This window comes from Eurosta solidaginis, chromosome 4, assembly GCF_040869045.1.
Source record: "Eurosta solidaginis isolate ZX-2024a chromosome 4, ASM4086904v1, whole genome shotgun sequence".
NCBI lineage: Eukaryota > Metazoa > Arthropoda > Insecta > Diptera > Tephritidae > Eurosta > Eurosta solidaginis.
This window is the reverse complement of record NC_090322.1, coordinates 77,528,069-77,555,988: the sequence shown is the minus strand read 5'-3', so window position 1 is coordinate 77,555,988 and position 27,920 is coordinate 77,528,069. Positions and strand designations below refer to the sequence as shown.

The following is a 27,920-nucleotide window of genomic DNA, read 5'->3' as shown; positions in this document are numbered from 1 at the left end:
CGAGACGGTCGACATAACGGATTCCTGGAAACTTAGTTTTAGAGTTAAAAAATTTATAAAGATTTTTTTTGTTTCTGAATTTTCCTATGAAAAATAGCTAGTAAGGATTAGTTGTATAAATAAATTAATTAGGGATGTAACTAGTTTCTTGTTCATTCTTACGATCACTCAGTGATAGTTTTATTTTGTAATTATGATAATTAAAAAAGAAAATTTGTGTACCATAAAACAGGGAGTTAAGGTAGTAATCTCGTCGATTTAAGTTTCCCGTAATTTCGGTTTAATTATATGGTTTGGAATTCCGATAAAGTGCACAAACTCGCATTTTCGGTATAAAATTTTAAGAGTTGATCTCGTAGGTAATACCGAAAATGGGCTCACCCTCTTAAGTTCGTTAGTACATTTTTTTTGTGTAATTAAAACTATTCGATTTACTAGTGATGCCAAAATAGGCATTCTAACATGTCGCCAGTGTACTTTAAAAATTAATTGTAGCACTAGCAGACATGGTCGCTAGACATAATACATCGAACCTACCACATTCCCGTCATCATCGCTGAGCTCATAATAGTTAACACACTCACAACCTGTTTCTTTACCTGGACGAGTTCGTTTCTTAAGTCATTTCGTTTGCATATGTTATTTTACTTTATCGCAAATATCGAGTTGATAACTCAAAACAAACCACATATATTGAGGGGATTTGCGAATAATAGGATTTCCTAAGTAACTTACGAATGTTTGATATTAATATTTATATAATTAGGTATAAAGCTATTACAATAAACGGACCAAACCATAGAGAGCTCGTATATCCGAATAATAAATATATCGATTATCTAGATATCTTTTAGTCTTAGGTAGTAGTAATTGGCTTTTGAATAAATTGTTAAAAATATCTAAATACTGAGAATAGGATGGATTTATTTTTTTGTTATATTCTTACATACAAATTAGCTGATCTAATAATGTTAGTTATTACTTTTATTTCAATAGATGTATGAAATCATTGTAGTATAAAGGAAAAATGGATTTCTAATTCTTTCATTTTGATGACGAAATATAGGGAAAGGTTTTAGTATTTTTCTTGGGTTAATGTACATAAAGTCAAGGTACATTAACAGATTGGGTGGGTAAAGACCAGGAGGGAAAATTCCATCTTACCAATCCCTCCATCGCTGGTTTCAATGACTCTTTTTGATTCCGCTTTTGTTATAAATTTTTTTGTTTCGCTGATTGAGTTTCGCTGGTTTTTTTTTTTTTTTATGTTGTATTTCTATCTCCGTTCATGAGGTAAAGTGGGTTAAAGACCCTGCATACAGATTTTGTTTCGTACGAATTTCGCTGTATGTGACCGAGACAAGCCCACTCCCATTTCCCTGAGCCAGACCGTAGCATAGCAAGGTATGCAGACCCGTCTCGGAAGCATGCGCCTGACCCTTTTTCAGTAGTAAACGGCAGCATTCGGGAGAAGTTCATTACAGATGGCAGACAATTTTGCAATTCCTCGATAATTTTCTACACATGACCTACTGCCCTTTGTGTGGATCGGTATTAGAAAAGATTCCTTCCAAGCAGCAGGAAAAACACCATGTTTTAGGGACATGTTGAATAAATAAGGTAGGGGCTGATAAATGTGTTCAGCGCATTTTTTGAGAAAACATGTGGGAATTAGGTCAGGACCGTATTTATAAGATTCCTCCAAAGACGTAAAATATGTAGAAACCTCTTCTTGAGATATTGCTGGAATATTAATTGCGTTAAGTGAGTTAAGTTTATACGGGTATTCACTAGACAAAGAAATTAATTCAGCTAAATAGTTAGATTTGAAAAATTATGCAAAGAAGTTAGCAATATCTTGATCGTCGCTAGAGAAATCATCACGGTATTACATGCCAGAAGGAAACCCTTTAACCCTACGTTTAGAGTTCACGAAATCATAGAAAGCTTTCGGATTGAAAGTTATTTTATTTTTCATTGCACAGAGATAGGTATTGTAACACTTTTTATTTAATTCAAAATATTTATGACGCAATATATAGTAAGTCAAGTAGTCGAAGTGTGAACCCGTCTTCTTGTAGGAACGCGATTTTTTGTTTTTTAAAGATTTCAGTTCTTTGATGTACCATATTTGGACTAGTTCAGTGGAAACACTTTTACGCTTAGGTACAAGTCTTTCCAGCATAGCGTGAACGATTGCATTGAAGTCAGAAATGTTTTTGTCAATATCTGTACCATATTTGGGCCAAACTACTGTAGATAAAATTTGGTTGAGTTTATTAAAATTAGCCTTCGCGAATTCGAATCTAAAACTAGAGTCGTTTTCTGTGGTAGTGCAACTCCGAGAACTCTTCCAATTCGTAAACTATTTCCAGCGAAGGATGGTAAGGTTCCTCAGGTACAGTAAGAGGTTCACCTCTCCTAAGAATGGATTTTGATGTATCATCAACACATACCAAATCAAGTACCCTCCCAAACATGTTTGGAACTATATTTATCTGTCTTAGGCAAAGTTCAGTTATTTCGGCTAAAAAGTCGAGTCAATTTTGAAGAAAGCGGTACAATACCATGGTCGGATGTGGTCCATGATACGTGCGGAACATTAAAGCCGCCCAAGACAATTATCGAGTCAATAGGCTTCAACATTGAATTGATATCTTTCAGTAACGAAATATGAATCATATGCACCGAAGGATCTGAAGATGGTGGGATATAACAAATGGCAATGTAGGTAAAACCTATTCGCAGCTGGATTCTAATGCACTTAAATTCCGTAGATTCTATAACAGGTAAATTAACCTCAGCGGAAGGTATAGAAGAATGTACCGCAGGCAAAACTCCACCTCCAACTCTGTTCAAGCGGTCATTTCTATATATTTGGTAATCATTGCAAAAAATCTCCGAATTAAAAATATGAGGCTTTAACCAAGTTTCAGTAAAGGCGATGATATAACAGTTAAATTATTTCAAGTACAGTTCAGTTAGTTTCGTGTTTAGGCCTCTTAAAAAATAAAAATAAATGTAAGGCGCGATAACCTCCGAAGAGATCTAAGGCCGAGCTTCTCTTCCAATTGATGAGATGAGTTTTCACTGAGAGCGTTTAGGCCTCTTACATTTTGATAAAATATATTAAGGACAGATGATTTAATATTTAGTTTTTTGCAGTATTATTGTTATGAGGAACGGTAGCAACATTACGAATATTAACGTTGCGTCTATGCTCGAATTCACGCACAAAGGCTCCGGGTGCCCAAAATGATTTATTCAAAATTGTTTCAAAATGTTGCGCTTACGTTTTTGAGATATTTACAAATTACCGTTTTTCAACAAAAAAAAAATAATAATTGGGTCCACTTAATCATATATACATATCTCAAGAACGAATAGAGCAATTCCAATACGGTTTGAAGCTTTTAAAAGGTAATAGAATTTGCTATAAACTGTACATACAACACTTTTTGCTAGGCCCTGCAGATTCAAAGATAACGAACAATCATTACGGATTTTTTCAATTTTTTTTGTAAAAATATAAAAAAATGTGTACTTTGCGAGGAAGGATCTCGAAAACTTTATATTTTTTGCAGATTTTTTTTTCTCTAAGCTCTGTTTTATTACAAACAAATAAGCTTTCATTCAATAAAATCGATGGACTAATACAAAAGTTATAAGCATTCAAGTAAATATATCCATTTAATAGTTAAGTACCCTACTGATACAGATGTGTTGCTATTCGTATATCAGTTAGCAGGTAGATTTTCGAAGGGTTGTTAGATACAAAAAACTGTTAGTGTCATTTTCTCAAACCCAGGTGCATTTCAAGTTTGAGTGTAGAAATGATCCAGATATGTTCTGTTTCATCTGCGGTCAATTTATCGTTAAAAGGATGCGACGTGTGTTTTCAAATCCTTTGAAAGTTACATACTATAAGTATTTTGGAATTGAGCCTAAAAACAATGAAAGACTATGGACACCGAATGACTTCTTCGGAAACCGGAACTAAAGATGCGTTGTAAAAATTAGGAATTTGTTCCCTTTTAATGCATAGTTGACTAATTTCTGAAACTATCTATTTAGGCGATATATGAAATTTATTACACAAATGAAGTGGAGGGAACCAACTTGCCATTCAACGGACTTGGGGTTGGAAAGTCAAGAAAATTGACCCATGCGAGCGTATCTACAGTGTCATTACCAGAACTAAATTCAACGGAAGCTACGTTGCCAGAATCAAATTTAACTTTAGTTCCGGCTCCAGTTTCATTGTCAACAGCACACTCAAAAAAAAAGTTATCATCAAGGCGATGCCATCTAGGCATCAGTGTGCTATTTTTGCTTATCTTTTTTTCGTCATCAATGATCTTATGTTATTGACATTTTCGAAATATTAGTTTGATACTTGTATTTGTCAAGTTAATAGACTACATACAAATGTAATGCGTTTTATAATCGATCTAGTATTAAATGTTATCATAATGAAACTAGGAAATTTATACAGTTATCATTTTGATACATTTTAAGGGCGAAACAAATATTTTTCATCGGCAAATCAATAGTCAAGATACAAAATTGATACATTTAATTATACTTTTTATAATATTTATCGTTGCATTGATACCACGAAAATGATACCGTTTATAGTTTCATTTTTGCACATCGTGTATTAAAATGATAGCGATACTTTTTTTTTTTTAGTGCAGTATCTGATTACGCGGCATCATGTTGTACTGGATTTCCAACGCAAAACGAAATAAACTCGCAATAAATTAAGTTTAAAGGCCGTATTATTGCATATTGGCAACCAAAAGCCATCTATTTCGATCGCGCATGCAGTAGATACGAAAGAAACGTATGAGATAATGCAAAAATTGCTCAAATTAATCAAATACGAAGAACATGATTGGAAAATATGTGCCGATCTTAAAGTCGTTGGAATGCTATGTGGTCTACAAAGTGGATACACAAAATACTGTTGCTTTCTATGCAAATGGTATAGCCGAGCTCGTCAAATGTAGTGATAAAGGATTGGCCAGAACGAATCGAGTTTCATGTTGGGGTGGATAACATAAAATACTCCCCACTTATAAAGAAGGAAAAAATAATTCTACCTTCGCTCCACATCAAGCTCGGTCTTATCAAAAACTTTGTCAAGGCTTTGCACAAAGAAGGCGAAGCTTTTCATCATTTGAAGACAATCTTTCCAGAGATTTCAGAAGCAAAAATAAAGGAAGGGATTTTTGTGGGACCGCAAATAAGGAAAATGATGACCAATAACCATTTCAAAGAACTATTGTCACCAGTGGAGGAAGCAGCGTGGGATTCTTTTGAAAAGGTCGTTACTTCTTTATTAGGCAAACACAAAAGTCTTAACCACGAATTGATAGTGAATGACTGAATCAAAAACTATGCGGAAATTGGTAAATAAAAAAACATATTTAAGACCGTTTTCTCAGTTAACTTTAAAACCTATCTGCCCGATAAACAAAAAAATTGTATGAAAATTTTTAAATTTACATAAGAATATATAGCCCTAAATCTGAATTCATCGCCCAGTTCCGAACAAACAAGAACGAGAAAATGTAAACAAAAAATTTGTTCTGAATTGAAAGATAAATCCAGCCTAAGAAAATTATATACTAATGTGTCACATATGTATTTATCTAATTTACTTTTTTATTTTCTTTCAGGAGTAAATATGTCTTTAAAAATTGATTTTCTACACTCCCATTTAAATTTTTTCCAGAAAGTGACGAGCATGGCGAAAGGTTTCACAAACGTACAAAAAAACTAACTTCAATTTTAAAAAATCAAATACCTCAACATGCTCATAGTGAATTAATTGACCTTTGCATAGATTATGCCGACATTTTCGCTCTTGACATGGACAAAATGACTTGTAAATAACTTTTACGAGCAAAAACTAAGATTGACAGACAACGATCCGGTATATGTTAAAAACTATAGATTGCCATACTCTCAACGCGAAGAAATAAATCGCCAAGTAAATAAATTGTTAGACAATGATTTGATTGAACCTAGTTATTCGAATTACAATAGTCATTTGATTGTAGTCCCAAAGAAAGATACTAATGGTCAAAAAGCATATCGTATGTGCGTAGATTTTCGCGCGGTAAACAAAAAACTCATTGCTGATAAATTTCCACTAGCTAGAGTTGACGATATTTTAGACAATCTTGGCAGGGCAAAATATTTTTCCACATTAGATCTTTTTTCAGGATTTCATCAAATCCCCTTGCATCCTGATTCTCGTGACATTACGTCTTTCAGCACTGACCGTGGCGCATTTATATGGAAAGTGCTTCCATTCGGCTTAAATATAGCACCTAATTCATTCTCGCGAATGATGACCATAGCTTTTTCGGGTATACCACCCAATGTCGCATTTTTGTACGTCGACGATATTATCGTCATAGGGTGTAGCGAAGCACACCACATTAAAAATCTTTCAAAAGTCTTCGATACTTGTAGATCTTTTAATCTCAAACTTAACCCAAATAAATACAACTTTTTACGACCAGAAGTTACATTTTTAGGTCATAAATGTTCAGCCAAAGGTTTGTTGCCAGACGACTCTAAGATAAACGCAATTAAAAAGTATACGAAACCGACTGACAAAGACGCGGTACGACGATTCGTCGCGTTTGCAAATTATTACAGACGGTTTATACCTAATTTTGCGTCTCTGGCAGCGCCTCTAAATCGATTAAGCAGGAAAAGAGTTGAATTTGTATGGGATGTTGAGTGCGAAAGAGCATTTTTATCTTTGAAAGCATCCAGATTTTACTAAACAATTCATTATTACAGTTGATGCTTCCACAACTGGATGTGGCGCTATTTTAAGTCAAGAACAGCAAGGTAGTGATTTACCAATTTGTTTCGCTTCTAAAGCATTTAATAAAGCCGAACAGAAAAAACCTATTATAGAATTAGAGCTTTTAGCTATTTACTTTGCAATCAAGCAATTTCGACCATATGTGTATGGTACCCATTTTATTGTAAAATCAGACCATAGACCTCTAGTATACTTATTCAACATGAAAGACCCATCTTCAAAACTTTCAAGAATAAGACTGGAACTATCTGAATATAACTTTACTATTGTATAAAAAAAAGGAAAAACAAACGTTTGTGCTGATGCACTATCGCGTATAACAATCGATGAGATTAAAGAAGCTAACAAACAAATTTTGGCAGTACAGACAAGAGCCATGACAAAAAAGGCAAACGACAAAAATTTACATAAGAAAACAGACAAAAACGGCGAAAAACAACTTACTTTACATATCTACGACAAATTTTCTTTCAATTTTTCAAAAAAGATTCCACGAATAAGATCTGCAATTACGTACGATAAAAATAATAAAACAACAAATTTAAGAATTTTTGCGCATATTAAACATAAAAAACTCGAGTTACTTAGTTTTGAGCTTGTTAACGAAATAATGACTTTAGAGAAATTACTTTCGAGGCTTGAATCAGAAGCCGGCAAAAGCAAAATTAAGCAAATTGAATGGCCTAAAAACGATATTATGTTCGAACATTACACTATTACAAATTCCAAAAATATTGGAAATAAAATTTTAAAATCATTAGAAATTATATTAACAGATCCAGTGGAGACAGTAACAGATGAAGATACACAATTAAAACTTATGAAAATTTACCGTAATGATCCCATTTCCGGTGGACATTGCGGAATGAAAAGACTTTACGCAAAATTGCGAACAAAATTTTATTGGAAGAACATGACTCGTGATATATCGAAATATATCAAAAATTGTAAGGATTGTCTCTTAAACAAGGTTAAACCTAAAACAAAAGAAAAACTTGTTTTAACACCAACTCCTTGTAAACCATTTGATATACTAGTAATTGACACAATAGGACCCCTACCTGAGTCCAAATATGGTAACAAGTTCGCACTTACCATGATTTGCGACATGACTAAATATCTGGTAACAATCGCTGTACCAGACAAATCGGCAAAAACAATCGATTCAGCTATTTTTGAAGGATTCATTTTAACTTACGGCACAATGAATGCCATAAAATCAGATTTAGGTACTGAATTTAAAAATGAATTATTCGAAGAATTAACTAAACTTTTAAATATCCAACATAATTTTTCAACTGCATACCATCATGAAACTGTTGGCACGATTGAAGGTAATCATAGAGTTTTTAATGAATACTTGCGTGCATATTTAAAAGACAATTTTTCTGATTGGGATGTTTATTTAAAATATTTTACCTTCCTACACAACACTACGAGTAGCACAGTTTTCGACAATCAATTTTCGCCTTACGAATTAGTCTTTATTTAAAAATTTCCATTAAACATAAGTACATAAAGAAAAGTACACGAACTAAAAGATACATGTGTTTTATGATTCAGTTCGGAGATGCTTGCGCGTGCGAGCACATATTTGATACCTTACAAAGGTGCCTAGGAGTGGGTGTGTGGGCACCAGTAGCAGATTTTGCTCGAAGGTTCCATCGGAACCTTATACTAGTTGTAAATTTGCTTGGAAATAGGGGAGCAAAATGGCTTCAAGCGTCTTTGCTACTGGCGATAGGAGAGATATCGGACGATACGACTCATACCAGATCGCTTCTCAAGGCAGTCGGTTCTATGTACCTGAGCGACTCGGGATTTTTCCCGACCAAGGACTGTCATCTCAGTGTAACCCCATTTAATTAGTTGCGTCCCTCCCACAAATTGTCATCCTCCCAGCAGCTCCTTGCAGCGGGACTGCTCCATATTCTCTTGCTCCGGGAAAGTATCGAATCCCATCCGGGTCCGTCTCCTGACCCCGGTCCTGAGAAATGGTTTTGCTGCATCTGCCGGAAAAGAATATTTTTAGGACGGTCATACTCTTTTCAGTGTGTCTCGTGTAAGGGATGGTTGAATCGGACAGGTTGTTCTGGGCTTGATCCCAAAACCCGACGTCCGCGTAACTTTTATAAATATTTTGTGGCTCCTTGCTGTTCACGTCCAAGGGCGTCCCGTAGTCTACGCCATAGCGACCCCCCCCCCCCCCCACTCCCCCACTACCTTCCAGCAGCCCAGCTGCTCAGCAAGCCACAACTAGTACCCGCTGCTGCTCGCGCCCCGCGGCGCCAACTACTCAAACAGCTGCTACCACTCATAACTACTATCTTCGTAGTAGAGTCGGTAGCAATGCTGAGCATCAGCCCCTGCCCCCGTCTTCTCCTCCCCTCTTTTCCGTCAGCAATCGTGTAGGTCAGGGAAACAGACGCTTAGTCCCTAGCCCCGTTTGCCAACACAGAATATATATGTTTGTGACATCCGCCCAATGCAGCTCCTGCCTTGGGCGGTGCCACTTTCCTAGATGTTCTGGTCTCCGCGACGGCAACCCCCCGGCGGGTTTCATTGCGCCATGTTGCCAGGTCGCAAACCCCAATCTACCGGGTACCCCAATGCTTGCCCAAGGACGCCCACTCCCAGGGCCACAACAGCAGTTGCGTCCTGGCTTCCTCAACCCAGGCGTAGTCACCCGTCACTTACTCCCAGAGTGGCGACGTCTCCCCCTATGCACTTCAGAATTCTGCAGTTAAACTGTAATGGATTAACTGGGAAGATCACGGAGATAGTCGATTTCATGAAGCGGCACAACATCCGCATTGCTGCGATTCAAGAGACTAAACTCACAGCAATATCTGCACTGCAAACCTGTTCTGGGTATAATGTCCACAGAAAAGATCGCATGAGCGGAAATGGAGGCGGCCTCGCGTTTATCATACACCACTCTGTGCAATATCATATATTTGATCCTGGCATCGACCGCAGGGACAATGTCTTAGAACGTCAAGGCCTATCTGTCCGGTCAGGCGATGCAAGCCTAGAAATTATCAACATCTACATCCCTCCTGCCACCTGTTGCCCCAGTGGATACCGCCCCAATATTAGCGCCTTACTCACTGGCAACAATCGCATTATCTTAGGCGACTTTAATGCCCATCACGATCTATGGCATTCAAACTTGCGGGCGGACAGTAGGGGTGAGATGTTGGCGGATCAAATAGAAGAAACGACGTTCTGCACAATAAACGGAGACGCCCCCACACGTATGGTAGGAAGCTGCCACAGTTCGCCGGATATTTCAATAGTGAGCGCAGAACTTGTAAACTCCGTCAACTGACAGCCGATGGTAACATTGGCATTCGACCACCTGCCTATTCTTACTTCGTTCGAGCGTACCGCCGATTTCATCGTTACAATAAAACGCACTTTCATAAACTTAAAAAAGGAAAGTGGGAGCAATACAAATCTTTTACAACCTCTTTGCTGCCCTCACTATCCCGACTGATGCCCCCCAAGGGGAGCGTGCTTTCCGCAGTCATTGAATCCGCCTCGGCACGTTTCATTCCCGCCGGGAGAATTTCCGAAATTCGGCCCCCACTTCCCTTATAAGACAGCTCGACCCAGGCGACCCCCAAATAAGGGATATAAACCAACGCATCAGATTGCTTGTGGATGAACACAAGGAGAAGCATCTAAGAGGTTGTAACCTCTCTGCCGGTGTAGGTAAACTTTGGTCCACCGTAAAGTCCCTATCGAATCCGTCTAAGCACAATGACAAAGTTTCCATAGCCTTTGGCGATAAAGTGCTGTCGGATTCGAAAAAATGCGCGAGCGCTTTCTGCTGTCAATATGTAATGCATTCTACGGTCGATAAAGATAGACGGAGGGCCAACAGACACGCACATAAACATAAATTCAGCGCGTCACCAATAACCATCACTGCCAGAGAGGTTGAAGATGCCATTGGTCACGCCAAACCATCCAAAGCAGTGGGCCCAGACGGCATAGCCATGCCGATGCTTAAAAGCCTAGGGAAAGAGTGTTTCAAATACTTAGCACATGTCTTCAACCTGTCTCTTTCCACCTTTGTCATACCCGAAAAATGGAAAGTGGCCAAGGTGGTCCCGCTACTAAAGCCTCGGGAAACCAGCTAACTCTCCTATGTCGTATCGTCCGATATCTCTCCTATCGCCAGTGGCAAAGACGCCTGAAGCCATTTTGCTCCCCTACTTCTAAGCAAATTTGCAGCTAGCCTCTCATCAGCATGGCTTCAGAAAACTCCATAGCACCACCACCGCGCTAAATGCCATCAGCACCCAGATAAATTGTGGTTTAAATCAGAGGTCCCACCATAGAACAGTACTCGTTGCGCTAGACCTATCAAAAGCTTTTGATACGGTTAACCATGGCACGTTACTGCAAGACCTGGAAAGGTCTACCCTTCCCCCATGTCTTTAAAGGTGGACCGCAAAATATCTGGGTGGCCGGCAGGCATCGGTGCAATTCAGAAACGAAACATCAAAGCCAAGAAGAATTAAACAAGGGGTGCCACAGGGTGGTGTCCTATCCCGACTTTGGTTTAATTTCTACATATCAAAACTACCTTCGCCACCGGTAGGAGTTACTATCGTTTCTTACGCCGTCGACTGCACAATAATGGCCACAGGCCCGGGCCCACAGATCGATGAGCTTTGCAACGGAATAAACGGCTACCTCCCTGATCTCTCCAGATTTTTGCGCCTCGCGAAACCTGTCGTTATCACCCACTAAATCATCCGTGACCCTGTTTACAACTTTGACGTCCCAAATGTCGACCATTTTGAACATCCACGTCGATGGCACTACGCTACCGACTGTCCTACACCCCAAAATCTTGGGTGTGACATTTGATCAGGATCTAAATTTTGGTGAGCATGCAGCCGCAATTGTACCGAAAATCCAGAGCCGTAATAAAATCATCAAATCTCTTGCTGGCAGTACTTGAGGAAAAGATGAAGAAACGCTCATTACTACTTACAAAGCAATTGGCCAGCCGATTGCATGCTACGAGTCCCCTATATGGTCGCCAAGCCTTAAAACTAAATACTGCTCTCAGAATCGCAACGGGCTGTCTTCTTGCGTCCTCAGAGCATCATCTACATAATGAGGCGCGAATACTGCCCATAAGGGAGAGAAATGAGATGCTAACCAAACAGTTCCTGTTGAATACCCAGGAACTTGGGCATCCCAACAGGTATCTGATTGATGTGCCAAAACCACCTAGGGGTTTATGGGGTCATCTCCGTAAGCATTATGAGGAAATACGGCACCTGGGAACTCAGCCGTATGAAGCCAAAAAAGCACAAGCAGGTCCTCAGCAACTCCACAAACAGGCGTCGAACCTTTATGCCAGGAATTGCCCGGTGAATCCAGTACTCAAAAAACAGTACCCAAAACTTGCGGAAGAGGAACGCACACTCCCCAGGGAAACACGAATCACTCTAGCTCAACTTCGATCTGGATACTGTAACAGTTTAAACTCTTACCTATCCAGAATCATCCCCGACATACAAAATGTATGCCCCGCCTGCAATGTGTCCCCACACGACACCAACCATCTCTTTAATTGTAATGTGGCACTAACGCCTCTAACACCCCTCTCATTATGGTCCACCCCTGTTGAAACAGCAAGTTTCCTTGGGCTCCCGTTAGAGGATATTGATGACAATTTGTGATCGGCCGCACCTATTGGATGGGGCGAAGCACTGCTACAACAACAACAATACATTGCCGAACATAGAAAAAATTCTGGAAATTGTAATAAAAAATCAACTGGTTAATTACTTAGAAAATAATAAAATCCTTATAAAGGAACAATCCGGTTTCCGAGAAAGGCACTCTTGCGAGACGTCGTTAAATTACGTCATATCTAGCTGGAAGAAAGAGCTGAGCCTAAAAAAAATATAGTAGCAGTTTTCATTGACCTGAAAAGAGCGTTCGAAACAATTGATAGGAATATAATGCTCGATAAACTACAAAAAATTGGTATTAGGGAAAATGAATTGCAGTGGTTTAGAAGCTTCTTATTAGACCGGAAGCAAAGAAGAACCATCGAGTCAGTAGTTTCATCCGTGGCACAAGTGGACATAGGTTTACCACAAGGGTCGGTATTAGCACCAATCCTGTTCAACATTTACATAAACGATATATCATCAGCACTGAAATATTGTAAAATCAGGTTGTTTGCAGATGATGCGCTACTTGAAGTAAATGAAACGGACATTTCAATAGCAAGGAGCAAAATGCAAGAAGATTTGGACTCATTGTATAGATGGCTTTGCATTAATAAACTCAAGCTTAACGTTAACAAAACTAAGTTCATGGTTTTATCTAGGACGACCAATAAAGAATCACTTAATTTAGATCTAAAAATAATGAATACGAGCATTGAGGATGTCAAAATATTTAAGTACTTAGGGATACTGATTGACAATAAACTGAGGTTTACGGATCATATTGATTATATTGTTGCCAAAATGGGCAAAAAAATTGGATTTTGGAAGAGATCATGTAAACTTATTAGTAAGAAATATAAGTTGAAAGTTTATAGATCCATCATAGAACCGCACTTCTTATATTGCTCTACAATATTCTTTATTGCCAATGAAACACAAGTAGACAGGTTACAAATTATGCAAAACAAAGCTATGAGATTTATATTGAAAGTGAGGTACGACACTTCCATAAAGAGTATGATTGATGCACTAACTAGTTGAATTTGAAACAGTTGGTATTTTACCATAGTATGAAATTTTTATTTTATATCAAGCATGGTAAATTACCAGCCTACCTAAGTGAAAAACTTGTTTATGTGAATGAAACCCACTCTTACATAATCAGGGAAAATAATAATTTTAGATTACCTCTTTTCAAAACAGAAATGGACTAGCAAAATATATTTTACAAAGGCCTAAAATGTTTTAATGAACTACCTAATCATGTTAAAAATTGTGAAAACTTAAACACCTTCAAAAAAAGTTTATTAGAATATTGCAAAACCCTTCCAATAAGATAAAATATACTGTATCTGTATTTCATGTTACTGATCCTTGAGCGTACAGGAAATCCAAATAGACACAGAGGAACCTTATGCATCAGGTCACCCCAGCGGGTTAGGGGATCAGAATATACCCGCGGTAGGTATGCCTGTCGTAAGAGGCGACTAAAATACCAGATTCAAGGGGCTATGTAGCGCAACCTTTCAGGTTGCCAGCGCAATATATAGCTTCTCCAAACCCAATTGTCAATCTCACCTATCCGCGGCGAATCTTGTTTCACTAACAGACGAGGCTCTGGCGACCCCAAGCTCCTCATGGAACTTGGGGGTAGGGAGGGAGGGAATGGCCTGAAGGTTTAATGTGGCCACATAAATCGTTCCCGAGATGGTCGGGCTAGCACCTTAATGGTGCTATGGTACCGGAGCGTACCGGATTTGTATCCGGCAAAGGACCATCACATCGATAACACTCCCCAAAGCCTTCGGGGAGCAACCTTATCGCTACAACAACAACAACAACATGCATCAGGTCAAATACATATATCGCTCGCAATCAAATTGGGAAAGAGTTCCTGAAAATATCCTCCCAGACAAACAGTTGGAGTGTTCATCTGAATCAAGTATATTCGTACAAAAATAATATATTATAATTAATTATGTTTACATAAGAGTCATCGACTACTTTCCGCCGAGTACAGACATGATGAAGCGCATAGCTTAATGCAGTTATTTTCTTTAAACATAAAAACAAAACTATAATAACAACAACAGTATTGCGTGTTTCGTTTTACACATCATCCGCAGATCATACAATACTTTTCAACCAATCACATATCGTTAGAAAAAAAAAACAATAAAAAACAGCATACAAAAACACAAACAACACCATGGATACAGGCCCGCCGGATAGGGGGCGCAATAGGTTTTCACTCCTAGATGACCAAATGGACCCTCTAGACTCAACCTACGTTTATCCCCGTCTACCCGAAAAACAAATTCCTTCAAATCACCCAAAGTACCTAGTTATTTCCTCGACTAACAATGAATTAAAGAAGCTTAGCCCATTTGCAATCAAAAAATGAATTGAAGCAATCTCCACACAAGTTGATCAAATAAAACAGCTAAGAGACGGTTCACTCCTACTCCTAGCTAGAAATGAAAATGCCGCCAATAGATTTTTAAAAACCAACCAGCTCGCAAACACGTGCCAAATTTCGGTAAAATTACACGATAACCTCAATTCGGTAAAAGGCGTCATATATGCACCATGCCTAATAGATGTCAATGAAAATGAAATCGTCGAGGAGCTGAAATCTCAAGGAGTTACTAAAATCTACAAATTCACACGCACTCAAGATGGTAAAACAACCCCAACCGGAAAAATGGTTATTACTTTTGACCTCTACCAACTGCCAAAAACCTTGGATATAGCCTGGTACAAAGTCCGCGTAAATCCATACTTCCCCAATCCTATGAGATGCCGTAACTGCCAACGTCTTGGCCACACAAGAAATCCCTGCTCAAATGCCCCCTCCTGCGATGGTTGTAATTTACCTCCGCATTCGCCAGACACGTGCACCCGCAGCCAATGCGCAAACTGCGGCAACGAACACTCTTCCTCCGACAAAACTTGCCCTAGATACAACCAATTAAAAGAAGTACTACAAATAAAAACAATTCACAAGTGTTCGATGGGCGAAGCCTACAAAAAATACAACGCAAAGAACAAACCTTCAAGTGGTACCGCTTCCTATGCAGAAAAAACCAAAAATACACCCCATCAAAAACAATCTAACCCACCACCCAGCATTACTCCAACTGCAGCCACAACAAACAAATCACCGATGACCAACAGATCAACCAAAACATCCACAGCTAACAACACAACCGCACCAAACAAACGCCCGGCCTCCCCACAAAACCTTCTACGGAAGAATCCAAGAAAGTTATCCTAGCCAACAACAACCCCCTTTCAACCACCAAAAATACAAGCAACTTGCCAACCACCCCAAAACATATTCAAGCTGTTACCTCCAACAGCAGCACTCAATCACCATTCTCCAATCTTACACAAATGCTACTAAGCCAAAACGAGTATTATATACAACAACCAGCGTCGGACCCTGCGTCCAACGACAACTTATAATTTATTTCATCCATAATGATAGACAAATTCATAATATTGCAATGGAACATCAAAGGTTTCATTAACAACAATATTGATCTTGAACTCCTTCGAAAAGAACACCAACCACATCTTATGGCCCTACAAGAAACGAATTGCCCTAGCGGCTTTAATCCTATCCCTCCCAGAAACTATACTGCATACTTCGTCAACAATTCAACTACGTACGCAAAACAAGGAGCTGGCGTTTTGATTAAATCAAACGTGCCACACAAATACACACCAATCCCTTCTCCAATCCAAAACGTGTGCATAGAAATAACCCTAAACAATTATTTCTTCAAACTGGCTCTAGGTCAATAAATTAAACAAGTTGTTGTTGTTTTTGTTCCAATATATTTCGATCTCCAACGGAGATCGTCATCGGGGACTACAATAATAAATAAATAAACACTTTATTTTACACAATTTATCACAGGCAAATTTATATATATGTACATATGTATAAACATATTAGCATTACTGCAAACATACATACATGAGTTCAGATGTTAGGTGGGCAGCGTCTGTTCGAGATGCTGTTGTTGAACTGATTTTCGCGAGTCAAGTAAGTGGCGGTAGATGTGTGCACACATTTCAGAGTCTTTCTTGTAGTTCAATCTTTTGTTCTCGTCCGTGTCTATTATGTGGAGCATCTCCAAAGTAAAGCGTTTGTTGTAATGCTGTTCTTGCTGTAGTATGCTCACAGCGTCAAAGTCTGGTTTATGTCCGCTCTCCGCACAGTGGGCCGCAAGTGCTGTTTTATGTGTATTGCTTGATTGTAAACATTTGATGTCAGATCGGTGCCCTGCTATTCTTGTTTTTAACTTATTTTTCGTTGTGCCAACATATTCTTTCGCACAAATGTTATCTCCGTCTCCTGCACATGGTATCTTGTATACAATATTGTTTTTCTCCATCGTTTCTAATTTACTTTTCATATTCTTGAAAAATATTTGGTTTGTGTACGCCGGTTTGTGTGCAATTCCGATTCTTTCTTTATCATAAATATTTGAGCATTGTAATCTTTCGGAAAAGCCAGGTATATATATAATAGATTTATATGTGATCGGTTTTTTACCTTCGATTTTTGATTTGGTACCCTTATGATGCGTGTTTATCAACCTACGTATTACCCCGGACGGGAAATCGTTCATCTTGAGAATGTGCTCGATACGTTTTTTATTCTCAGGGTGAAAAATTGAATCACTAGTATCTAAAACTCGCCGGATAAAATTTTTCGCTGTATTAAAAATCATACTTTTCGGATGTATAGATAAATAATTTATAATACGTCCTGAAGATGTAGGCTTTTGGTACCAATCTACTTTAATTTTATTGCTTATTTTACATACCAAGGAGTCTAAAAATGGTAATTTGCCATCTTTTTCCAACTCCATCTTGAATTGTATATCTTTGTGGTATGAATTTAGCAAATCGAAGGTTTCGTCCAGTTTATCCTCCTTTACTAATGCAAACACATCGTCTACGTATTTACTAAGTAGTCTCGTGTTCTTTACTACTTTTCCTAAAATTTCTTCCATTACAATGTCGGCGACAATCGGTGATGCCGGAGATCCCATTGGAAGACCATTTAATTGCGTATATATTCGTTCCTCGTACTTAAAATATCTATTTTCACAAATACAAAACGTCACTATTTCCATGAAAAGATTTTTAGGCATATCCGTATATTGTTTAATCTCCTCCCATTTCGCCCGAATCGCCTGTATAGCAAAGTCTGTTGGTATACTTGGAAATAGTGATATAACATCAAACGATACAAAACGCTCATCATCACATATATAGTTGTCATTGACTTTGTCCTTAAATTCTATTGCACTTTTAACATTGAACACCGATTTCATCGTCAAGTTTTTTAAAATATTAGTCAAGTACTTACATAAATTATAGGACGGAGCATTTATCATGGAACAAATGGGTCTTAATGGCATATTTTCCTTGTGAACTTTTGGTAAACCATACATTCGGGGTGGAATAGCTGTGTGCGTGGTCATTTTATATTTTTCTGTTTTTGTTATAAGACCTAATTTATGTAATTTTTCTACTAATTGGTTGTTTTTGGTCTGTAATCTTAGTGTCGGATCTTGGCGTAAAATTCGATATATTGACATATCATTCAATATGTTGTCCATTCTTAACCTATAATCTGTTTTCTCCATAGCGACGGTCACGTTTCCCTTGTCTGCATTTAAAATTACAATTTCTTTATTTTTGTTCAGAAATCTTCGCGTACGCTCCACTGTATCTTTGATGGCCATATCTGTTTTTTTACCTTTTCGCTTTGTCATCGACTCTTTTATAAGCAATGATATTTTCGTTCTCGCGGATTCCTGTTCTTCTTTGTTCTCTACGCTCTGTACCAATTCCTCACCATCCGCAATGCATTTAAAGAGCGGGAATTCTTCTTTTGTTATTGGTAAACCAAACTTTGGCCCTTTTGCTAGCAGCGCCTCCACATCAGGTGGGAATTCCGTATTTGTTTTGTTTACCAACCAATGCTTGTTTTTGTTGGTTCCTAATATTTGTGCATTTCTCTCGTCTCGCAGTTTTTCAAACTTTAATTTTTGTGTGTTTTTACATTTTGTAGCTTTTTTGCATGTAAGCCGCTGTTCGCTTTCAAATAAAGCTGTGACGTCATCCTTTTCCATATATTGGCCTAGTTTCTCCTTTGTAATCATAATTCGTTTTTCCTTTTCCTTTAGAAGCTCATGTTTATATTTTATTAGTGTGCTTAGTATTTTACTGTGAAATAAGTGTATATGTCTCTCCAGTGTGTGTTTGGTATGTTTCGGTATATAGTTATCGACGGTAAATATGTAGTCAAGTTTGGTCGTATTTTGTATAAACTTGGGTATAATTTTGGATTTTCTGCACTGTAATAAAAACTTAATACTAGACCGTAGCTTGGCTATCTGTAGGGATTGTGTGTTGAACCTGTTGATGCGATTTCTTATTGTGTTGTTGTAGTTGCTCTTCAGCTTGGCGTAAACCATCTTCGTTGAGTGTCTACTCTTACGGCGTGCCTTCCGTATTATAACAAATTTTGATTTTTGGCGACCTTTAAATTTAACAATTATTTCTTCAAACTGGCTCTAGGTCAATAAATTAAACAAGTTGTTGTTGTTTTTGTTCCAATATATTTCGATCTCCAACGGAGATCGTCATCGGGGACTACAATAATAAATAAATAAACACTTTATTTTACACAATTTATCACAGGCAAATTTATATATATGTATGTATAAACATTTAGCATTACTGCAAACATACATACATGAGTTCAGATGTTAGGTGGGCAGCGTCTGTTCGAGATGCTGTTGTTGAACTGATTTTCGCGAGTCAAGTAAGTGGCGGTAGATGTGTGCACACATTTCAGAGTCTTTCTTGTAGTTCAATCTTTTGTTCTCGTCCGTGTCTATTATGTGGAGCATCTCCAAAGTAAAGCGTTTGTTGTAATGCTGTTCTTGCTGTAGTTTGCTCACAGCGTCAAAGTCTGGTTTATGTCCGCTCTCCGCACAGTGGGCCGCAAGTGCTGTTTTATGTGTATTGCTTGATTGTAAACATTTGATGTCAGATCGGTGCCCTGCTGTTCTTGTTTTTAACTTATTTTTCGTTGTGCCAACATATTCTTTCGCACAAATGTTATCTCCGTCTCCTGCACATGATATCTTGTATACAATATTGTTTTTCTCCATCGTTTCTAATTTACTTTTCATATTCTTGAAAAATATTTGGTTTGTGTACGCCGGTTTGTGTGCAATTCCGATTCTTTCTTTATCATAAATATTTGAGCATTGTAATCTTTCGGAATAGCCAGGTATATATATAATAGATTTATATGTGATCGGTTTTTTACCTTCGATTTTTGATTTGGTACCTTTATGATGCGTGTTTATCAACCTACGTATTACCCCGGACACAAACCGGCGTACACAAACCAAATATTTTTCAAGAATATGAAAAGTAAATTAGAAACGATGGAGAAAAACAATATTGTATACAAGATACCATGTGCAGGAGACGGAGATAACATTTGTGCGAAAGAATATGTTGGCACAACGAAAAATAAGTTAAAAACAAGAATAGCAGGGCAACGATCTGACATCAAATGTTTACAATCAAGCAATACACATAAAACAGCACTTGCGGCCCACTGTGCGGAGAGCGGACATAAACCAGACTTTGACGCTGTGAGCATACTACAGCAAGAACAGCATTACAACAAACGCTTTACTTTGGAGATGCTCCACATAATAGACACGGACGAGAACAAAAGATTGAACTACAAGAAAGACTCTGAAATGGGTGCACACATCTACCGCCACTTACTTGACTCGCGAAAATCAGTTCAACAACAGCATCTCGAACAGACGCTGCCCACCTAACATCTGAACTCATGTATGTATGTTTGCAGTAATGCTAATATGTTTATACATACATATATATAAATTTGCCTGTGATAAATTGTGTAAAATAAAGTGTTTATTTATTTATTATTGTAGTCCCCGATGACGATCTCCGTTGGAGATCGAAATATATTGGAACAAAAACAACAACAACTTGTTTAATTTATTGACCTAGAGCCAGTTTGAAGAAATAATTGTTAAATTTAAAGGTCGCCAAAACTCAAAATTTGTAATAACCCTAAACTTTAAATTCACAGTGATCTCACTTTACATTCCACCAAACCAACATTTTACAACACAAGAAATTGATAACTTAATACGAAATGTCCAAAAACCTGTAGTACTGGCGGGCGACATCAACAGTTAGAACACACTATGGGGCTCGCGAATAACCAACGCTAGAGGTGTAACCTTTGAAAACGCCATCGCACAACATAACCTGTGCGTTTTAAATGATCAACAACTAACTCACTTATCTACCCACAGCACACTCACGCACGTAGACGTCGCTTGTTGCTCCGCATCCCTACTCCCAATCACATCCTGTTACACATTACCCGATTTACACAATAGTGATCACTTTCCGATCAAAACATCAATAACGCTCTCCAACACACAGCGTCCACAGCCGTTCATACCTAAATTTATACAACAAAAAGCCGACTGGGAGAATTTTGAGAATACTATAGATAAAGAATTGGATAAAAGAAGTTTCACAAACCAAATAGACATAGACGCCTCCACACTTACAAAATCCATCCGAGTATCCGCTAACACATTCCACAAACACGTCCACACAAAAAATCGACAGTGCCATGGTGGTCAACTGAACTTTCTCAACTGCGAGTTGAAAAAATGAACAGTTGGTACTCCTTTAAACGGAACCCAACGAATGAAAACCTCATTCGCTACAAAAAGCATAATGCCAAATTTCGCAAAGCAGCAAAACAGGCAAAATGTTTAAGCTTTCAACAATTCACCACATCCATAAACCCAAACACCTCAATTGACAAAATCTGGAAGCAAGTAAGGCTGCTAAACAACAAAAACATTTACACTCAAATCGTCACGATAAATAGCAACAACAACCTGCTAACCGACTCGAAGGAAATCGCAAACCACTTCTGCTCGGAATGGACTGAATACAGTTCGGATCGAAACTTCTCCGCCGAATTCAATTGTGCAAAAAATAGAGCCAAACATTTATTGCCAAGTGCACCATCAAACGCACAAGCAAAGCCCCCGAAACCCCTATCAACTTTTCAGAACTTACACATTCTTTAAAATAAGCAAAAGGAAGTACGCCAGCGGCTGACCGTATTACGTACTAAATGCTACGACACACCTCCAACTTTACCAAGAACAAACTGCTAAAACTTTACAATAACATATACAACAACGGGCACCTTCCTATTACTTGGAAAACGGCCATATTAGTCCCTATCCGCAAAGCCAACAAAGATCCAAAAACAACGTCGAGTTACCGGCCAATATCGTTGCTCCCGTGTATTGCAAAAACATTGGAGAAAATAATCGCCAAACGCCTATCCTGGTTCATAGAAACATGTAAACTAGTTGCTCCAAACCAAGTCGCTTTCAGACCCAATCGGGGCAGCACCGACGCTCTTCTACATATATATTACTATACATATAAAGCTCTGTCTTCACGTAATCATGTCTCCATACTCTCTCTAGATTTCGAAAAAGCCTTTGACAGGATTGGCCCTCACGTTATCTTGGAAACACTGCACATGTGGGGCGTCGGACCCAAGATGTTAGCTTACATAAAAACATTTCTCCTCAACCGTCGCGTTATAGTAAAAATTAACAATACCCTATCCGAATCCAGACAACTGCAGAACGGAATCCCACAGGGATCCCCTCTCTCAGTAATACTCTTTCAAATTGCGTTCAACCGCCTTAGTACAATCATTTTTCAACATAAGTCATTAGATCACTGCATCTATGCGGACGACCTATACATCATGGCTAAAAGGAATTCGAACGACGACAACAACAGGTTATTCTCCTCAATAATAAGCGATATACATAATTGGTGCCAAGAAGCCGGCGCAAAAATCAACCTCCAAAAAACCTCAATACTACATATCTGCAGGAAACACGGATGTACACCCCAAAACCTAACAATCAACAACACCCAAATCAAATATGTGGACAACTTAAAAATACTTGGCATAACATTCACAAAAAACTTCAAATGGAAAGTTCATATTTCAAACCTAAGGAAATCAATAACTACCAGAACCAACATAATCCGTTACCTATCGGGAAAAATTTATGCACATACAAATACTCTAACATATCTCATAAGGATCCTCATCCTGAGCAAAATCGATTACGGATTATTTTTATACGGGAATGCACCTTAAACATATTAAAACCTGTATACCACCAAGGGATTAGGAAAAGCCTATACGGATTTCCCACTACACCCATCGCTAACCTTCTAACAGAATCAGGACTACCGGGTCTCGAAGAACGGTATAATTCATCAATTTACAGACTTTTGCCAAAAACAATCTACAAACAAAACTCAATCATTGACGCCGATGTCACCAAAGCAATGGCCAATAAAAGGCATCCCAGGCTCCCTTCTGCCATTCATCGCATTATTAGCAATCCGGCGCGAGACCTCTTGGACAGATCACAACTTAACCATCCGCAAAAAACACCTCCGTGGCTCTTCAGCCCAAAATCATGTTTAATGGACCTCGCCAAACTCCCGAAACACAGCACATCCGCCGAAGCCTACCGCCAAGCATTCAACGAGTTAATATCCACATATCGATACCAAAACTATCAAATACTGTACACGGATGCATCAAAAAACGTACACAACTCGGCCTATGCTGTAGTCGATTCCCAAGGACGAACACTCAAGAACAACATCTCCAACGATATAACTTCAATACTCTCCGCAGAAGCAGCTGCTATATTCGAGGCTATACGTATAAGCAAAGAAAAGCAGAAAAAACTTGTTATATGCACCGACAGCCTAGCAGTACTAAAAGCTATACAAAACCAGTTCAATTCGGATTGGGGATTAGTAAACACAATTCGTGACCACATATACCAAAACAAAAATATAGTACTTATATGGTGCCCAGGACATGTTGGCATAACAGGAAACGAATGTGCTGACAAAGCAGCAAAGCTGGCTTGCATCTCACCAACAATACTTAATTCTTTAACTGAGAAAATTGATTTACAGCGTTACATTCAGCACCAGATAAAGACCGATCACTCACGTATAGCTTCACCCAATCAAAAAGCACACTACAAAGACATAAACCCCAACCTTATGCCACCAAGATATCCAGCTAACATTGAAAAGCACAAAATCATAATTTTTTCCCGCCTACGGCTCGGGCACACTAACTACACTCACTCACACCTATTAGACAAAAATAGAAACAACCTCTGCCAATTTTGTCAGGCTGCTACCACTCCTGTCATACATATTCTCGCGGAATGCACAGCCGTACTTAGCACCCGACTTAGAATATTTGGGACCGAAAACCCTATGACATTATTGCAAAACCCAACAATGGAAAACATCAATAAAATCTACAAATACATAAAAGCAATTAATATCAAAATATAACTATACCATAACTCCACGTCACATATGTATGTACTCGCAATTGATACGTACATACATATACTTTTTACATTTGACTACCTAGCCGATAGCCTCAGCAGCTAGTGCTAAATAAGCTTTAAATTTATAATTTTATTATAAGTTTAATTGATCAAATAAATAAATAAATAAAATGTTTACATAAAAGCTGGTACAGAGAGGATTGGAAACACGTCCTTTTCAACCGTCCGATAAGAGTGGCTCATTCTGACCCCCAGCGGGTTAAGGGGTTAGAATATACCCACAGTAGGTATGCCTGTCGTAAGAGGCGACTAAAATACTAGATTCCGGGGGTTGTGTGGCGCAACCTTTTTAGGTTGCCAGCGCAATATATAGCTTCTCCAAACCCAATTGTCAACCTCACCTTCGAGCGGCGAATCCCGTTTCACTAACAGACGAGGCTCTGGCGACCCCAAGCTCCTCATGCAACTTGGTGGTGGGGAGGGAGCGATGGCCTGAAGGTTTAATTTGACCATATAAATCGTTCCCGAGATGGTCGGGCTAGCACCTTAATGGAGCTGTGTTGCCGGAGCGTACCGGATCTGTATCCGGCAAAAGACCATCACATCGATAACACTCCCCAAAGCCTTCGGGGAGTAACCTTATCGCTACAACAACAACTACAACAAGTGGCTCATTCTGCTGAGCTGCTAGCTTTTGGGTTGACCGGAATCAAATGCATTCCGACAGCATAAATAATAAAACTGTGTAATCACACGTCTTGGAGTAGGGCAGGATTGAGAACACGTCCTTCAACCTCCCAATGAGATGACTCCAAGACTCGCCCGTTTGGACCACCAGTTCCCGTGCTGATCGGAATCTCATGCATTCCGACACCCCAAATTCTGGAAATCCTATTATTACTAAAATGTATTTATAACTTGTAATAATCTAAGTTTTAGGCTTAAAACACCGTAATAATAAATAAATAATAATAATAATAATCATATGTACATATGCTATTATTTGTAGGGTACTTAAGTTTTACTATATGGATATATTTATTTGAATGCTTATAACTTTTGTATTAATTCATCGATTTTGTTGAGTGAAAGCTTTTTTTTTTGTAATAAAACAGAGCTTAGGGAGAAAAAAAATCTGCAAAATAAATAAAAAGGTTTCGAGATCCTTCCTCGCAAAGTACAAATTTTTTTATATTTTTAAAAGTGTTGTATACACAGTTTATAGCAAATTTTATTACCTTTTAAAAGCTTCAAACCATTTTGCGATTGCTCAATTCGTTCTTGAAATATATATGATTAAGTGGACCCAATTTTTTCTTTGTTTTTTTTTTGAAAAAACGGTTATTCGTAAATATCTCAGCTGTTAACCAATGTAATTAAAATTAAATTTACGAATAGGCACATTTTAAAATTTAAGATTACTTATGAGGTACGACTTCAGGTCCTCTTCTGTGGTGTCTCTCTCGAATGTGGACACGAAAATGGACATTTTAATCGGGACAGTAATCAATCTACTAGCAAGCGGCTCAGACTCCGCAGAGGAGTTTTGGCGAACCTGGTTCCTTTTTGTGGAGGGACGGTAGATACAGCTGAATGAACCTTCGATGTCGATGGTTGAACTGCTAAGGGACTCGGTGAAGACAGATTTATCAATTCAATAGTTGTGGGTGGAAGAACTGGAGGTGGAGAACCTTTGGGATCAGCATCCATAGTCGGAGCTGGAAGGTAAACATCGATAGGCTTACGATTATTATCCGGAATGTTTACATTTGAGTGTCTGAAAGACTTAAATAAGCTCTCATAATGCTTAAACTTCTCGGATAAAGCGTAAATCTCTCTGCCTATTTCAGAAAATCCATCTCGGGCCTGTTCTTAAACCTTGAAAAGATCAATTTCGGTAAGCCTACATTTCAAACAAGCCCAACGTACTCCCTTATCGGTTTCGTTAAGTGCGTCAACCACTCGTGCTGATAAACCGGCGCACTTCAAATGGGCAATCCCATCGCAAAGCCTGCATGCCAAGAAGGGATGCGATTCACTTTTTACTAAGCAGTTTGGATATACACACGACATTCTTAATAAATTTAAAGTGGGTGAGGAATAAATATATATATAAATGCTACAGAAACCCGAGAATTAATAAAATAGGAAAAATATGAATATTAATTGAACGATGGGAAACGGGTTATACAAAAAATATACAAAAGTATGAAAGTAGCTGTTAGAAAGAGATATGCTGTATGAGCAGTTTGAGATGCACTGTACTAACACCGAACAAGCGCGCAAAAAATCAAAAATAAAACCAAAATACACTATTAAAAACTGAAGCCTATCAACAGCAACAACTCATTGCAAAAACACTTGGCAATTCAACTGCAAGTAAATATGTATATATGTGTATATGCAAAATTGATGAAATTTTAAAGCAATTGAATTTCAATTTAATTTCTTTATTCAGCATACACAATTATTGCACTTCACCAACTATGTAAACAATAAAACTATATTTAGTAATATCAAACACTATATTTATTGCAAACAAGAGCACAGATAAAAAATCAACTATACAGCTTGACGTTTGGGTAGAGCCAAGACGCTTGAAGCCATTTTGCTCCCCTACTTCAAAGCAAATTTGCAGCTAGCCTGTTGTTGTTGTTGTAGCAGTGCTTCGCCCCACCTAACAGCCGCGACCGATCACAAATTGTCATCAATATCCTCTAACGGGAGTCCAAGGAAACTTGCTGTTTCAACAGGGGTGGACCATAATGAAAGGGGTGTTAGAGGCGTTGGTTCAACATTACAATTAATGAGATGGTTGGTGTCATGTGGGGACACATTGCAAGCGGGGCATACATTTTTTATGTCGGGGTTGATTCTGGCTAGGTAAGAGTTTAACCTGTTACAGTATCCAGAACGAAGTTGAGCAAGAGTGACACGCGTTTCCCTGGGGAGTATGCGTTCCTCTTCCACAAGTTTTGGGTAATTTTCTTTGAGTACTGGATTCAACGGGCAATTCCCGGCATAAATGTCCAACGCCTGTTTGTGGAGTTCACCCAAATACCGCTTGTGTTTTTTTGCTTCATACGGCTGGGTTCTCAGGTGCCGTATTTCCTCAAAATGCTTACGGAGATGACTCCTTAAGCCCCTAGGCGGTGTTGGCTCATCAATCAGATGTCTGTTTGGATGCCCAGGTTTCTGAGTATTCAACAGGAACTGTTTGGTTAGCATCTCATTTCTCTCCGTGATGGGGAGTATTTTCGCCTCATTATGTAGATGGTGTTCTGAGGACATAAGAAGACAGCCCGTGGCGATTCTGAGAACAGTATTTTCGCAGGCCTGTAGCTTCTTCCAGTGGGTAATTTTTAGGCTTGGCGACCATATGGGTGACGCGTAGCACGTAAACGGCTGGCCAATTGCATTGTTTGTAAAAAGAAGATGGGTTTGATGGTGAATGAGGACAAAACGAAGTACCTGCTGTCATCGAGCAAAGAGTCAGCGCATATGCGCCTTGGCAACCACGCTACTGTTGGCAGCCATAATTTCGAAATAGTAAAAGACTTCGTTTATTTGGGAACCAGCATCAACACTAGCAACAACATCAGCACTGAAATCCAGCGAAGAATTAATCTTGCCAATAAATGCTACTTTGGACTAGGTAGGCAATTGAAAAGTAAAGTCCTCTCTCGGCGAACGAAAATCATACTCTACAAGTCACTTATCGTACCCGTCCTGCTATATGGGGCAGAAGCATGGACCATGACAACAGCAGATGAAGCGGCTTTGGGAGTGTTCGAGAGAAAAGTTCTTCGAAAGATTTATGGA

The 27,920-nt window shown here is 38.6% G+C and overlaps 1 protein-coding gene across 9 annotated transcripts in view; it reads right to left on the bottom strand.

Moving 5' to 3' along the window:
- LOC137249995 (serine--tRNA ligase, mitochondrial-like) overlaps window positions 1–27,920 on the bottom strand; it is a 176,096-nt gene that overhangs the window by 115,438 nt on the left and 32,738 nt on the right. The window lies entirely within an intron of this gene.